The 17,700-nt window shown below is 36.0% G+C and overlaps 1 long non-coding RNA gene across 2 annotated transcripts in view; it reads left to right on the top strand.

The window, feature by feature from the left end:
- Positions 1-3,055: 3,055 nt before the first annotated feature.
- LOC118143717 (uncharacterized) overlaps positions 3,056-17,700 on the top strand; it is a 34,196-nt gene continuing 19,551 nt past the window's right edge. Inside the window, exons 1-2 of one of the 2 annotated variants that reach the window (XR_004728086.3) lie at positions 3,056-3,205; positions 9,664-9,709. This is a non-coding gene — a long non-coding RNA (uncharacterized LOC118143717). The remainder of the gene's footprint in view (positions 3,206-9,663; positions 9,710-17,700) is intronic. The other variant, XR_013523754.1, reaches the window with a different exon arrangement.

Here is a 17,700-nt window from a genome sequence, read left to right as displayed (position 1 = left end):
GTTGTTTTAGTTCAGCTTCTGCTTTGCTTGCCTTACTCATTAAGAAATTAAGCTTTGTTTTTTTCCTGTAAATCTGCTTGAGTTCTTTGTAAATTCTGGATATCAGCCCTTTGTCAGATGGGTAGACTGCGAAAATTTTTTCCCATTCTGTTGGTTGCCGATCCACTCTAGTGACTGTTTCTTTTGCCGTGCAGAAGCTGTGGAGTTTCATTAGGTCCCATTTGTCTATTTTGGCTTTTGTTGCCAATGCTTTTGGTGTTTTGTTCATGAAGTCCTTGCCTACTCCTATGTCCTGGATAGTTTTGCCTAGATTTCCTTCTAGGGTTTTTATGGTGCCAGGTCTTATGTTTAAGTCTTTAATCCATCTGGAGTTAATTTTAGTGTAAGGTGTCAGGAAGGGGTCCAGTTTCTGCTTTCTGCACATGGCTAGCCAGTTTTCCCAACACCATTTGTTAAACATGGAATCCTTGCCCCATTGCTTGTTTTTGTCAGGTTTATCAAAGATTGTATAGTTGTATGTATGTTGTGTTGCCTCCGGTGCCTCTGTTTTGTTCCATTGGTCTATATCTCTGTTTTGGTACCAATACCATGCTGCTTTGATTACTCAAGCCCATTCAAAAGTGGGCAAAGGATATGAACAGATACCTTACGAAAGAAGACATATATGAGGCCAACAATCATATGAAAAAATGCTCATCGTCACTGGTCATCAGAGAGATGCAAATCAAAACCACATTGAGATACCATCTCACGCCAGTTAGAATGGCGATCATTAAAAAATCTGGAGACAACAGATGCTGGAGAGGATGTGGAGAAAAATGAACACTTTTACACTGTTGGTGGGAGTGTAAATTAGTTCAACCATTGTGGAAGACAGTGTGGCGATTCCTCAAGGCCTTAGAAATAGAAATTCCATTTGACCCAGCAATCCCATTACTGTGTATATATCCAAAAGACTATAAATCGTTCTACTATAAGGACACATGTACATGAATGTTCATTGCAGCACTGTTTACAATAGCAAAGACCTGGAATCAACCCAAATGCCCATTGATAATAGACTGGATTGGAAAAATGTGGCACATATACACCATGGAATATTATGCAGCAATCAGAAATGATGAGTTTGTGTCGTTTGTAGGGACATGGATGAATCTGGAGAACATCATCCTCAGCAAACTGACACAAGAACAGAAAATGAAACACCGCATATTCTCACTCATAGGTGGGTGATGAAAAATGAGAACACATGGACACAGAAAGGGGAGTACTAAACACTGGGGTCTATTGGGGGGAAAAGGGGAGGGCCAGTGGGAGGCGGAGGTGGGGAGGGATAGCCTGGGGAGAAATGCCAAATGTGGGTGAAGGGGAGAAGAAAAGCAAAGCACACTGCCATGTGTGTACCTACGCAACTGTCTTACATGCTCTGCTCATGTACCCCAAAACCTATAATCCAATAAAAAATTTAAAAAAAAAAGAAATTAAGCTTTGAAACATGGGATTGTATAATCTCTTTTTTATATCTGCCACATAACAGGCCTTCACTAAATATTACTGGTGAAGTTACTGGGACCAACCTTTCTAATAATCCAGTCTCCTTAAATCCTGGATTAGAGTAGATATGGTCAGCATGACCTGAGGGCTCATAGGAAATTTTGGTAGACATAAGATGTCCCTGTGCCTTGACACTTGAACACTGCCCTGTCCTGGGCTTTCATAGAAAAAAGGAAACCCACAGTGCCTTTCTTTAAAAAAAAAAAAATGTTTAAGAGAACACTATTACAGTATCTTTCATTCTGCTCCTAAGTTTTAACCCTTCTTATGCTGCAGCAGCACACTGGAAAGATGAACTCAGAGGGGTTCTGGTGTTTATAGTCCAGGGGTCTTTTTGCCTCCTTTGATACATAAAATAGAATATGGGTAGATTCCTCCTTTATCCATGCTATAAACATCAATTAACAGAGAAATTTACACTAATTATTCCACTTATCTTAACATGTAACCTCTTCGTGAGAGGAAACATGGGAAAATTAAATTTGACTAAGTAAAAATTGTCTGAAGTCTCAGGAGATACTTCTTAATGGTGATAAAATGAAAACTAGAAAAGTCATTAGGCAATTATCTGACCAGATCTATTTCTGCCCTGAGTACATTATGTCAGGTGCTTAGTACAGAATCTGGAATGAGAAAATTCAGAATCCCTCAGAACTTTTCTGTCACTCTGAGTTCTCTCTGATTTTATTTGTGTATTAAGTCTCCATGTGATTAATATTAGGACTTTATATTTTTGGGTCTCTGGAACCTCATAACCTGTTAATACTTCTCAACAGAATGACAATGATCAATGAATTTGTTTTGCCAGAAAGGGAAAAGGGGCAGTTTTTCCAACTTCAAGGAAGTTCAATTAGAGGAATTTGTACACTTATTTCTTTTTTTTTTTTTTTTTAAATTTTTTATTGGATTATAGGTTTTGGGGTACATGAGCAGAGCATGCAAGACAGTTGTGTAGGTACACACATGGCAGTGTGCTTTCTTTTCTTCTCCCCTTCACCCACATTTGGCATTTCTCCCCAGGCTATCCCTCCCCACCTCCCCCTCCCACTGGCCCTCCCCTTTTCCCCCCAATAGACCTCAGTGTTTAGTACTCCCCTTTCTGTGTCCATGTGTTCTCATTTTTCATCACCCACCTATGAGTGAGAATATGCGGTGTTTCATTTTCTGTTCTTGTACTTATTTCTTTATTAATCTATTCTCTTAAAAATAATATGTTGTTCCTTCATGAAGTAATTAGCTTTTTCTTTCCCTATATTTCAAAATCAATGATTTTCTTTAGGGTGACTTGTATCACACAGGATTTTAAACTAACAAAGATTATTCCTCAGAATAGAAACATGATCTGAACATATATTTTTGTATTTGTCAATATTTGCTCTGGACTAAGATTGCTTTAGTCAGAGATCATCCCCGTTCTTTTGCCTTTCATTTTTCTTTTTCCTTTGAATAGTTCCCCACAGGAGTTGGGAGACAAGCTTCTTTTTTCTCTGGCTGTAAAGCTATTGAAGATAAGTCTGGACCTCTTGGAGGATGAAGTTTTACTCTGTGGAGTACACTGGTTTAAAACCAAAATCAAAAGAAGGAAGATACGGAGCAAGAGAGAAAGAGGATGAGACCACAAGTCCTGGAATAGGAAAATCTCTGCCTGAAGGTATTCCCCTGAGCTACTTCACTGTTGCCCTCTTTATAATTTTATCATGTCAACCAATATTCCCCCTTTTCTCATGAATCGACTTTGAGTTTGGTTTTTATTCTTTGAAATTGAGAAAGTCCTTGCTAAAAAGTGCTTGTCAGTCTTTGCATCTAATAACAACTTAATTTTTGGTTTTCCTCTCTGAATATAGAAATACAAAAGCCTTAATTCTGAAACAAAGAATACCTTTGGCATGGTGAATTCGTAGTGTGGTAGCCCCCACTGTCTACTCCTGACGAAAATGATTATGGATATAACAAAGTAAGGGGGAAAATGAATGACTATCTTTCTCACAGAATCTTAAAAGCTGTCGAAAGTGCTAACAATTCCCACTTCCTTATTTTAAATGGAAACAGTACAAAATGTCTAAGTCCCGCTATTCAGCTTTCCTGTGGGAGCTGGCAATACTCCCACAGCTGTGTATGCAGAGCTGTGAGGAGGATGTTGACACTTTTGCCCAATTAATGTGCAGCTTTGCTGGACTTCTGTCCGATTTCTGACAATGCCAGCAGTGATAAGGGATCATTATGGTCTAATGAGAGTGAAAAAATTGGAAATGCAAGCCTCTTGAAGAAATGTTAACGCTGATCTGCTAATGTTGGGGAGAAAAGGTCTTAAACCATTCATTCTATTCACTATAAATGCGTATTTGAATTAGTAAAAAACAATTCTTATGTAACTATATTTTTTAGTTTTTAAACTGCAAGCTGTGTTGACTAGTCACAGCAGGAAAGAACAAATCAATTTTTCTTTTCATCAAGAAGCAAAACTGAATATGTCTAAATCAAGCATTTTCTTTTTGGCTTTAATATGGTATAATTGGCAAATAAAAATTGAATATACAAGGTATACAATGTGATGTTTTGATACATGTATAAAATATCAATCACATCACGTACTTTTTTTATGGTGGGAATACCTAAGATGTATTCTCTTAGCAAATTTCAAGTATACAGTACATTTTTATTAACAATAGGCACCATGCTGTCACCAGAATCTTTTCATCTTATAACTGAAAGTTTATACATTTTGACCAACCTCTCACCATTTCTTTCAACCTGTCCCTCTGCCCCCCAGCCACTATTCTATTCTGTCTCTATGTATTTGATTTTTTCGTTTATAGTTTCCACACATAAGCAAGATCATGAACCATCTTTCTGTGTCTGACTTATTTCATTTAACATAATGTTTAAAGTGGCAGGCTTTCCTTCTTTTAAAGACTGACTGATAATTCATTGTGTATGTATACCATAATTTCTTTATTCATTCAACGACAGACATGTAGGTTGATTCCATGTCTTGGTTATTGTGAAAAATGTAGATACCTCTTTGAAATAGTAATTTCATTTCATTTGGATATATACACAAAACTCAAAGTAAATTAAAAATTTAAACATAAGAACTGAAACCATAAAACTCCTAGAATAAAATATGGAAAAAATGTGTAACCTTATATATGACACCAGAAGTTCAGGCAATACAAGCAAAAATAAGCAAGTGGAACCACACAAAACTGGAAAGTTTCTGTACAACAGAGAGAACAATCAACAGTAAAAGACAACCCACAGAATGTGAGATAATATTTGCAAGCCTGATAAGAAGCTAATATCCAACATAGATATGAAACTCATACAACTCAAAAGAAAAAAGGAAACCGTAAATAACTTGATTTACAAATGAGCAAAGGTCCTGAATAAATTTTTTCCAAAGAAGACACAAAATGGCCAACATGCATATAAAATGTCTTCAACATTACTAATCACCAGAGAAATGCAAATCTAAACCGCAGCAAAATATCATCTCACACTTATTAAGATGGCTATTATCAAAGACAAGTGGTAACAAGTGTTATTGAGGTAAGGTTGCGAAGAAAAGGGAACCCATATACATTTTGGTCAAAATGTAAATTGCTACAGTCATTATAGAAAAAAGTACGGAAGTTTCTCAAAAAATTTAAAGTGGAGTTACCATATAATCTCACACTTTCGCCTCTAGGTAGATAGCCAAAGAAAATAAAATTACTAATCAAGTGTTTTGTCTTAATAAGAGACAGCTGAAGGAAATGTTGTTTCATCTTGGTAATCTGATATAAAACTGAAAAGTACATGTGGTGGAATGTAAATATTCATCATTAATGTTCACTGCTAGTCCACTATTAATTCATATTATGTTACATTGATACTTAAGCTACTATGTTTACTTGGAAAAGTATACAGAGGATATGTAACAAATGTTCTAATTGTTCTTTATCCTTGCCATTAGCTATCATAACTTGAACTTTCCAATCAAAGTGTTTGGATATAATACATTAGCACTGTTGTAGCATTAGTATGTAAGTAAACAAGACAGATGATATCTCTTCTCTCATACAGGAAACATTCTGTTGAAGGAAACCCTCATAAAACACTTATCTATAGAATGGATTCAAGCAATAGTAGGACGGTGTGTTATTAAGATGTATTAGGATGTAAACCTCCTTGAATAAATCAAAAGACCTTTGTTGTGCTAAACTCCATGCTATAATAAATCCTGTTAGAATGAAACTCCTATTTGCTTGCAGAGGATAAATTACACTCCAATTGGAGAAAAAGGCTTAAAATGACTTCAAGAAACACACTGTAAACTTGCCACCTGTTTTGCATTCTCCTGAGTTATTTTCCTCAAGGAATTGATGTGCAAATCATCAGAGTCTACATATTTTTCCCATTAACTACAAAAGACAGTGACTAAACAAATTAGAAATTGTGTTCATTAGCAGAAAATCAGTAAAATTACACTGCCTGGACACTTATGTAAAAAGTTGTGATTTTTTTCTTTCTGAATTATTTCCCCTAAGCCACTTTCTACTGGCAGTCTGTCTCCTCACATTAGTGACAGGAAGAAATAATTAAGTGTAAGTTGTCACTTGTGATAGGATGAACCACGAAGTAAAAGTGCACTAAATGGGGCAGATGAAACCCTGGCTGTCCTCCTCACATCTGCTGGAATAGAGTTAGGAGTAATCTCTAAAACATTCCCACTTCTAATTCCCAGAATTTATGTGGATGACAAATGAGAATAATCTAGATTTTTCTTGTAGGATCTTTAAGAGGCATTCTTTATTCTTAATCACTTACCCTTAGGAATATCCTCAGTATGTGCTTGAAATTAGGATAAATCTATATGTTATAGTCAGGGTGAAGTATTAGTAATTGTTGAATATTACTACATCTAACTTAACTGTTAGTGTGACTTGTGAGTGGATAAACAAGAAATATTTATTGGTCTAATTGTTCATTTATTCAACAAGCATTTAGTGAATACCTTCTATATATCATAAATGTTTTAAGTAACTGAGAAAATAAAAATAATTAAGATATAGTTCAAGTTTCTTCCAATCTAGAGGAAGATAAATTAGAAAATTAATGGTTAGAATATAGCATGGTCAAAGCTATGAGAAAAGAGAAAGATCGCATGAGAAGAGTTAACAGACATGAGGATGCAATGCTTGTTCTGGGTCTTGAAGGATGCTTTGGAGCTATTTTGGAGACTAAGGATGGAAGACTTTTCTGGGTTGGGTAAAATGTAGCAACTGCAATAGAGAAAATTGCAGAAAAAAGCCCAGTGTCTTAGTCTGTTCTGGCTGCTGTAACAAAACTACCATCGACTGGATGGCTTATAAACAACAGAAATTTATTTCACATAGCTCTAGATCCTGGAATGTTCAAGATCAAAGTGCTGGCTGATTTCCTATCTTTTGAGGGCCTGTTTCTCATAGAGCCTTCTTGTCACTTCCCAGGATGGTGTAAGTAACAAAGCAACTCTCTGGACCACTTTTTACAAAGGCACTAATCCCGTGCACACGGACCCTGCATTTATGATCTAATCACCTACAAGAGGCCCCACCTATGATATGATCACCTTGAGGACTAGAATCTCAACATATACATTTTAGGAGAACACAAATAGACCATAGTCACCAGCAACTGCAAAATCAGGTAGATAAGAGGCTGCACCTGTAGGGAGCACCAAGCAATGTGGTCTAGCTGGGGAGAAAGGTCAGGAAGGAATAATGTAGGAGGCAAGCCTGTAGAAAGATAGGCTAGGGTTAGAGCATAAAGCCTCAAATGCTTCCTTGAGAAGTTTGCATGTTATTCTGAAGATTATAGGAGGGTACTACAGCTTTTCGAACATGGCTGATTTTTTATTTTAGAAGAATTACTCTGGTAGTAAGATATTAGCAAGACTGGGGATAAGGGACAAGTTAGGGAGAGAAAAAGAAGGAATGAAGATACCCTCCTTTCATCTTTGTTAAAAAACTGGAAAGATCGTTGTGCTTCTACCTGAAAATGGAAATAATGAGAAGCAACAGCTTTTTCCTTTGAGAGGTGGGCGATGAAGAAAAAGGCCAAGTTCAATGTGAGTATTCCAGTTTCAAAAGTATATACAACATGTGGACAGTGAGATAAAAAGGAGATAAGAGCTTAGAGAAAGTATAGCTCTTCAAACTGACACAGGAACAGATAATCAAGCACCCCATGTTCTCACTTATAGGCGGGTGTTGAACAATGAGAACACATGGACACAAGGAGGGGAGCATCTCAGCGGGGACTAGGGGAGGGACAGTGGGTGGTGGGGAGTTGGGGAGGGGTAACATGGGGAGAAATGCCAGATATAGGTGATGGGGATGGAAGGAGAAAACCACATTGTCATGTATGTACCTATCCAACAATCCTGCATGTTCTTTACATGTATCCCAGAACCTAAAATGCAATTTTATATATATATATATATATAGTATGGCTTAGAAATAGGCCGTTGGCAATACAACTATGTGGGTGTCTCATTGGTTCTAGCTACCTCCATTCTATCAGGCTCATGCTTAATGGGGCGCTTTATTATGGGTTTGCCTATTTTCACTGGTGGCAAGAATCATGTAAGGTATTTATTAAAAGAAACTTTATAAACAAGAAATGAAGATATTATCAGTTCCATTCCCAGACTGAGTGAATCAAGATCTCAAAAAAAAGGCCTGGCAATCTTCTTGCCTTATTTTGTTTTATAAATAACACCATGAAAGGATCTTGCCAGCATGGAATTCTGGGATCTGCTTGGGTAGTGGGAACATTTCTTAAGCACCTGCTGTGTGGTAGGCACACTACTCTAAGCTTTATGCACATAAAGACTCTATCCCTAACAACAGCTGTCCCTAACCTTTTGGCACCAGGGACTGGTTTTGTGGAAGATAATTTTCCCACCGACCAGGTCACAGGGGAGGTTTTGGTATTATTCAAGTGCATTACATCTATTGAATACTTTATTTACATTATTATTACACTATAACATGTAATAAAATAATTATGTGGCTCACCTTTGGGAGGCCTAGGCAGGTGGATCACTTAAGGTCAGGAGTTCAAGACCAGCCTGGCCAATATGGCAAAACCCCATCTCTACTAAAAAAAGTAAAAATTAGCCCAGCGTGGTGGTGGGCACCTATAATTCTAGCTACTTGGGAGGCTGAGGCAGGAGAATTGCTTGAACCCAGAAGATAGAGGTTGCAGTGAGCCGAGATCACACAATTGCACTCCAGCCTAGGCAACAGAGTAAGACTCTGTCTCAAAAAATAAAAAATTATACAGTTCATTATAATGTAGAATGAGTGGGAGCCCTGAGCTTTTTTTTTTTCTGCAACTAGATGCTCCCATCTGGCGGTGATGGGAGATGAGGATAGATCATCTGGCATTAGATTCTCATAAGGAGTACACAACCTAGGTCCTTCACATGAGCAGTTCACAATAGAGTTTGTGCTCTTATGAGAACCTAATGATGCTGATCTGACAGGCGACAGAGCTCAGGTGGTAATGCAAGTTCTGAAGAGTGGCTATAAATACAGATGAAGCTTCACTCACCTCCTGCTGTGTGGCCCAGTTCCCAACAGGCCACAGACCTGTACCAGTCCATGGCCCTGGGAGTTAGGGACCCCTGCCTTATAACACATAACAAAATAAGTATTATTGTCCCTGTTTCAATATGAGGAAACTGACATTCATAGTCTTGCTCAAGGTCTTAAAACTAAGTGGAAACAGGAACTCCTACTGATTCCAGTGTCTGTGCTCTTGACCTTAAAATACATCTTGTCCTGCTTTGTGTTGAAGAATGCCTAGAATGACATAGGAGAGGTATTTTCTCTTAGTAAAGAACAAATTGTATGCCAAAGGAAATAGAAAAATTCAAATGAAATTATCTCTATGTGTCTGCTAACAGTAGACCATCTTTAGTGTTGAAATTCCCTAGTATATCTCTCCTTCCAATAATGTTACAATATATTCAGATTTGCTAAAGAGTAACTATATCCTCAAGCACTTTGCTTCAATTTCTTTAAGTACTTTCTCTACTTTTTGTACTCTACTTCATCTCTATTCCTTCTCTTTCCATAGGATAGAAACCACTAGCTCCTGAATTCTGGTCAACTTCAAGCCAAAGGTAACTGAACAAAATGGGGGAGGAAGGTAGGCTTCCAAAGGATGAACAGAAGGGGAGAGGAAGAGTGTTGATACTTACACTCAGAGCCATGCTTTGATTAATTATATGTCTTAATTGCTTAAAGCACCTAATTAAGCTGTATTTCAATATTAAACACTTTTTTGGCTACATTTGTCTTCTGTTCAGCAAGTACAAACGCATTTTTCTCACTACATGTGTCCCCTTAACAATTAGACTACTTTGACAACAAATGATCTCAGCGTCCTCATCCAAAATAATGTGCCCTGCTTGTTCTTGTTATGCTAAAAAACTGTAGAAGTCGTATTTCTTAGCTTGCTGCTCTCCCTGAGGTTCATCATGACCATCAGTCCACCAATACTTATCAAAGGTCTGCAAGATACAGCATCATACCCCATTTTATAAAGTGGTAAGTTAAGGAAAGCAAAGACAATATCTTACAGGTTTAAAAATAGAGGAGATAGGGCATATCCAATCAGGGCTTCTGAAATCATAAAAGAGGCTCAAGAATTTGGTGGAGATAAAGTCAAGTAAGCATTCTGGTGTCCGTGTAGAGACAAAATGACAGATGTAGGATATCATAAATGGGTAACATCAAAGGGCAAGGAGTTCTGTGCTATGAGCTTTGAAGCCTATGAATGGAACATCTTGGAGTGGAAGAAAGTAAAGATATACTTAAATAATAATGAGGATATATTAAAATATCATAACTGGCAGTTTGAAACGACTTCCACTAGTTAAATCTAGAACAATTTGTGCATCAATATAATGATCGTAAGAAATCACAACCCATTAAATAGGGGTACATGAGTCCATACAAATATTAATCAATTAAATTATCAATCAATTATGAAGAAATGTTCTTTCTTATAGTAAAATGTAGTATTAAATCTATAAACCATGATATAATTGGAAAGTCATCATTTGGCTACCATCAAAATGATAAAGAAGACAGGCCAAAATCACCAATTGTCTCAGTTTGTTCAGGCTGCTATAACAAAATACCATAAACTAGGTGGATTATAAAAACAACAGAAATTTATTTCTTGCAGTTCTTGAGGCTGAGAAGTCCAACATCAAGGTTCAGGCAAATTCGGCATTTTCTGAGGGCCTGCTTCTGGGTTCATCGAGGGATGTCTCATTGTGTCCTCAAATGTCTTTCGTGTCCTTAAGAGGCAAAGGAGTGCTCCAAAGTCTCTGTCATAAGGGCACTAATTTCATTCACAAGGGCTCCATTTTCATGACCTAATCACCTAACAAAGGCCCTATCTTCTAATGCCATCATATTGGGAGTTAGGGTTTCTATTTAGGAATTTTGAAGTGACACAAAGACATTTGCTAAAACTAGTGAGTGGACATTTAATGAGAATCAAGACATTTACCTAGCTAGCCTCAAAGTATCCTACCACAAAATATCTATTAATTACAAAGTGAAAAGTAGCAACCTGAAAGTGGATAAACTTTGCAGACACCACTTTTACCAAGTGATTAAAGTTAACATTATCAATAATAGCATAACGTTATCAATAATAAGACAAGATTAAGTGCCTTCTGACATGAAAACTGGGAAAATTATGTTACTTCCATGGTATTGTTTTTTTTTTAAGATATAATCTGAATCATTCATTAGGAAACAGTAGATAAACATCAAGAATCATTAATTTAAAACATAAGTTGCCTGTACTCTTGAGAATTATCATGTTAGGAAAGACAAAGACTAGAACTGTCCCAGATTAAAAGAGACTCAGGAGACACAACTGAAGGCAAAATGATTGCCTTTTACTATAAAGCACTTGATTAGGGCAAATGGTGCCATCTGAACAAGGCCTATGTATAGTACCATGTATAGATAACAGTACTAATCAATGATGCTTTCTTTATTTAAGTAAGTGCCCAGCAGTTACATGAAGGAATATTTTTGTTTTAAATAAATATACCCTGAGGTATGTGAGGTAATTAGTGGTAATGAATAATGTCAGCTTTTTACTCCCAAATACTCAAAAATGGACAGCTGATGGATAGATAGGAAAAGAGATAGAGAAATCCAATGTGATAAAATATCATTTGAAAAGTCTATATAAACATGGGAATTTTTGCAAAATTCTTACAAATTTTTTGGAAATCTAAAATTATGTCATAATGGAACATTTAAAATAACATAAAATTGAAAATTGTCAAATTTAGTTATATGTATTTGTTCTGGTTATGTATTGCTACATAACAAATAACCTAAAACCTTGTAGTTTAAAATAAGAAACTTTTTTTATATATTATGATTTGGTTGGTAGAAAGTGGGGCAGGGCTCAGCTGGATGATTCTTCTACTCCCTTGAGATACTGACTGAGATCACTCGGTGCTATTCAGCTGCCACCTGGTTTGCTCCAACTGAAAGGATCCATATCAGCTTCATTCACATGCCAGGCATCCTGGAAGGGTAACTGGCAGGCAAGAATTAGTTGAAATAGTCATCTGAAACAGTTACACGTAAATTGGATGTCTGACATCATATCTAAGGGCTCTAAGTGCAGGTTCTCAGAGATAAAAACTGGAAACTGACAGTTTCTTAAAGCCTAGATCCAGCAAGAATGGCATGTGTCTGCCATATTTAATTATTCAAAATCGCCATAGAGCTCACCAGATGTAAGAACAGGAGACACAGACTGCACCTCTCCATAAAAGGAGTGTTAAAGACTTTGTGACCATCATTAATTGGCCAAAATAGTTGCGCATAAAAAAGCTTTATTTATTTCTTCCATTATTTGTGTTTTACATAATTGATTTATTGTCTCATCTTTATTATTACCTTCTTTCTGCTGGTCTTCAGTTTGTTTTGCTGTTTTTTGTGCATCTTGAAAAGGAACCTTAGATTGTCCTCTTTTACCTCTTATTTTTTCTAATATATAGATCCTAGACTTTAAATATTGATCTAAACACTGCTTTAGCTGAATACCATAAGTTTTCACATATAGTATCTCCACTATCATTCAATTAAAAATATATATTTTTTTACTTTTTTTTTGAGAGAGAGACTAGACTCATTCTGTTTCCCAAGCAGGTGTTCAGTAGCACAATCAGCTCATTGCAGCCTCTAAATCTTGGGCTCATGCAATCCTCCCACCTCAGACTCCTGAGTAGCTAGAACTGTAAACATGCACCACCACACTCACCTGACTTTTTCTGTGTGTACAGATGGGATCTTGCTATGTGGCTCGGGCTAGTCTCAAACTCCTGGCCTCAAGTGATCCTGTCACCTCAACTTCCCAAAGTATTGTTATTACAGAGATGAACCACTGTGCCTGGTCTGTAATCTCCATTATAATTTATTTTTTGATCCCTGGATTTAAAAGTGTTTAGTTTCCAAGGGTTGGAAATATCCTAATTATCTTCTGGTTACTAATTTTTAACATAAATTTACTCCTGTTAGAGAAACTAAAAATTATTCAAGGCTTTGAAATACATTACTATTTGCTATAAGACCTAGGATCTTATTAATTTTTAAAATGTTTAATCTGCAATTAAAATAATGTGAATTCTATCATTGTTGGGTGAAACAGTCTACATATGTTTATTCAGTCAAGTTTGTTAATTGTGTTTCTAAGATCTTTCCTTACAGAATTTTTGTTTACTTTTAAAAAATAACTTCTCAAGAGATGTGTTAAGATCTTTTATTATGATTGCAGATTTTTTATCAAAATTTTTAGTTATATCCATTTTTACAGTATATATTTAATTGTTACACTATTGGTGGATGAGGATTTGGGATTTATCTTCCTAGGAGACTGACCTTTTTATCTTTTTGAAGTGTATTTCTCTTTAGCTACTAAGACAGATTGTCATACGAGTTTACTTTTTCTCATGTCAGTATAGCTAAGCTGAATTTCTTTTGGTAAGTACTACTTTCATGATATACCTTTTACATTTTGCTTTCAACTTTTCTGTGTCTTCTGTTTAAGATGCACTCTTGTCATCATCATATAGTTTGATTCTGATATTCTAGGTCTTAATTGGATTATTTACTCAATTTATATTTAATGCTATTACTGATATAGTTATTTTCTATTTCATCCATCTATTTTATATTCTTGTTACTATCTTTTCTTGCTATTTTTGGGTCAAATAACTATTTTACTATTCATATTTTCTCTCTATTATCATTTTAAAACTATTTCTTTAGTAATTACCCTAGGAACTTAACTATGCATACTTGACTTAATGTAGCCTAATATAAATTATTCTTTTAAACTTTTTGCACTTATAAAGATGTCTAGCTATAAGACTATGAGACACAAATTAAGCACTTAATATACATTTATGGTATTACAGAAAGAGGGAAGTAATAGTTAGAAGAGAAGATAAAGTGAGACAGCAAGTCCCTAAGAAATAAAGCAGCATAAATGCACCATTTCTTTGCTTGCAAAGTGTAAACATTTTAATCAAGCTTTCAAGTTCTTACAATATTTGCCTTCTGTATTCTTCATCTCTCAAAACTTACATTACTTTACAAGCATTTCTCAAAGTACTGTCTGTGAACTACCTGCCATAGAATAATGAGAATGAAGAAGAGGGGTTGTGTTTGTTAAAAATGTCAATTCTTGGGATCTAGTCTGTGCATAAAAATTAGAAATTATGCATGCTTGATTTCAGGAACCTACCAGTTTTATAAAAGTATTGTATACTTAATCCAGTTGTTCATATTGACTTAACAATGTGAACTAATACTAATTCTAAATGGGTCAAGCATCCTCATGTCAGGATGCCTGGATTCAAATTCTAGTCTTTACTATTCAGAAGGTATGTGACCTTGGACAAGTTACTTTATATCTCTATCCCTTAGTTTCTCAATGAATTAAATGAATATAATAGCATATACCTCATACATTCATTGTGAGAATTAAATATATGTAGATTATTTGGAATAGTACTGGGCTTATAGCAAGCATTTAAGAAATGCTGTTTTTATATTACATTATCATTAATAAAAACGATTCTATTCTAATGTTTTATGTCACTGTTCTACAGGTAAAAAATATTAAAAATATGTGTGAGCCTGAACTGAACATTAATTTTCTGAAGTTGATTTTCCTGATATCAGTTTATTTTGTTATCTTCTGTCTCTGATTTCCCTAATTATAATTTCAGAAGGAAAAACATCTAGGTAATTGATTGTTCTAATCAGTTACATTTTGTTGATCAAGGTTTTGCTGAATTTATTTTCCCTAATTTCAGTAAATTCACAGAAACAATCCATCATTTATTTAATTACTAGGATACACTCTGTTTTGGAACACATCTTCCAGAGATTTATGAGAAAAATAGGACCTGGAAATTATGCTGTCAGAGTTGTGGATAAATGGTCTGGTTTGGCCAGGTGCAGTGTCTCACACTTGTACTCCCAGGACTTTGGGAGGCTGAGGCAGGAGGATCACAAGGTCAGGAGTTCAAGAACAGCCTGGCCAACATGGTGAAACCCCATCTCTACTAAAAGTACAAAAATTATCTGGGCATGGTGGCATGTGCCTGTAATCCCAGCTACTTGGGAGGCTGAGGCAGGAGAATTGCTTGAACCAGGACCTGGAAGGCAGAGGTTGCAGTAGGCCAAGATCACCTCACTGCACTCCAGCCTAGGCTACAGAGCAAGACTCCATCTCAAAAAAAAAAAATGATTTGGTTTAACTGCTCAGTGAGATGGATGAAACAGTTATTCTCAACTCCATGAACAACACTATTGGATAAGGTACCCATACCATTTTCCATTAAGGTACCATTTTAATTTAAAATTGCATTTTAATTGCACTATAGGTAACCATAATGAGCCTGAGTTTGGCAAAGCTAGAAGGATTGGTCCTCAAAGAGATGAAAGAAAGATCCAACGCTCTGAGAAAAAGACCATTCAACCACAGGGCACCTCAAAATGACTATTTTCACTCTAGCCTTAGTGCATGTAAAAGAAAATACTTCTTTCAACTGCTATACAGTATAGCTGCAAGTGGTTTTCAACTCAAGGTATTATGTTTGCCTTGACCCAAGTGAATTCCAAGGAATACAAGTTCTGGAAGATGTCAGGTACACATTCCAAAAATAATAATATCTATATTCAAGTACTTTGGAAAAAAATCTGTGTTAAAATAAGTTAACTATGTTTTTACTGTGGAAAGATAAAAATAAAGCTTTTTATCACTTGTCAATGTAAAATGTGATTTTCCAGAGGCTACACTTACCCTATGCTTTCCAAATCATTTGATTATGAAATTAAACTTTGTTTCCACAGAGCCTCTCACAGAACTTAAGTTCACAGAACATACACTTGATGGGAAACACTGTTCCAGTGAATAGGAAAGATGGAAAATACCAAGGAAGAATTTTGTTTACATCAAGGAGAGAAAAGTATCATTTCCTTCAATGATTGAGGGAAAATACAACCAAGAAATTGTAATTGGTAAAGGGAGAATGCTTTTAGAAAAACTTTCTAAAACTGTATTTAAAACTTCTTCCATTCAACACCCAGATCTTGGTTTCTCCAATAAGATGAAGCAGGGCTCCTTGGAGAAATGGATAATCCTAGGGCATGGCCAAGAAAAATACAAGATGACCTGGGCAAGTCTTATAATGACAGAAATTAGAAGTGTTAAAAAATTAAAAACATATCAAGTTGAATGATGAAGAATAAAAAAAAGAGAGAGACGACAACAACAACAAAAATTAAAAACACAATAATAGATGCATGTCAAAGGGATATTAGAGACCACCGAAAGAACTCCCAGTGGCCAAAGCCAGAAAAATTCAACCAAAAAAATAAGTACATTAGTATTATCTTCCATGAAACTGTACAAAGTTAGGTAACAATCTACAACCTAGAAAATGGGATATAATGGTTGAGTGGAGTAGGACTTTGCACAGGACAACTAATACAGAGTTCAACTCAGGTCACTCAGAAAGGGTTGTTTTCATCTCCAAGAACTCTCCTATCTCCTAATCCAACCCTTAATCCTAAAAAAAAAAAAAAAAGAATTAATAACAGATCTCATCCTTCAAACCATAACCCAGAAGGGTAGACAAACTGGTCCATGATAAGGGCATCAAAGATAATATAACACCCTGTAGCAGAATAAATAAAAAAAGAGAGTGAGCTATGCCAGGTAGGGTGGCTCATGCCTGTAATCCCAGCCCTTTGGGAGGCCGAGGCGGGTGGATTACCTGAGGTCGGGAGTTTGAGACCAGCCTGACCAACATGGAGAAACCCCGTCTCTACTAAAAATACAAAATTACTCAGGTATGGTGGCTCACACCTGTAATCCCAGCTACTCAGGAGGCTGAGGCGGGAGAATCACTTGAACCTGGGAGGCAGATATTGTGGTGAGCTGAGATCGCACCATTGCTCTCCAGTCTGGGCAACAAGCGGGAAACTCTGTCTCAAAAGAAAAAAAAGCTATACTGATTAGCTGATTAATTATGACCAAGAAGAAATGTGATTGCAATAGTGCTAATATACTAAAGAAAAAGAAAAAGGAGGAAGGAAGGAAAGGGAAAAGGGAGGAAGCAGGGGTAAAAGAAAGAAAGGAATGTATTATGAATGTGCTCAACCAAGATCCAGCCTGGAAGGAAACGTAACCCAAGAAATTAAAGGAAATTCCTCATGAATGCCTTATGTCATAGAAGATCTTAGTTAGGATCTAAGAGTTCAAAGGCAGGAAGATAAAGCAACAGAAAGGACTAGACTTAGAAGCTAAAGGAAGCAATTTAAGAACCACTGCAAATGAACAATCCACACATATCATTACAGAACTAATATAGTAGCTAGAGCCTTTAAGGGGCAAAATAAACTTATCTGGCTTTTGAGTTAATGACTTGTGATAACCACAGTAAATAAAAAAGAAGAAAAGAAAAGAAAGCAATCAAAGAAACAATGACAGATTTGAGGTCAAAAGCAATAGAATGTAAAGATAATTGTGATTTGAAGAAGAAAATTCAACAAA

Source organism: Callithrix jacchus, chromosome 11 (genome assembly GCF_049354715.1).
Source record: "Callithrix jacchus isolate 240 chromosome 11, calJac240_pri, whole genome shotgun sequence".
In the NCBI taxonomy this organism is placed as follows: Eukaryota; Metazoa; Chordata; class Mammalia; order Primates; family Cebidae; genus Callithrix; species Callithrix jacchus.
This window is presented reverse-complemented; position numbering and strand designations above follow the sequence as displayed.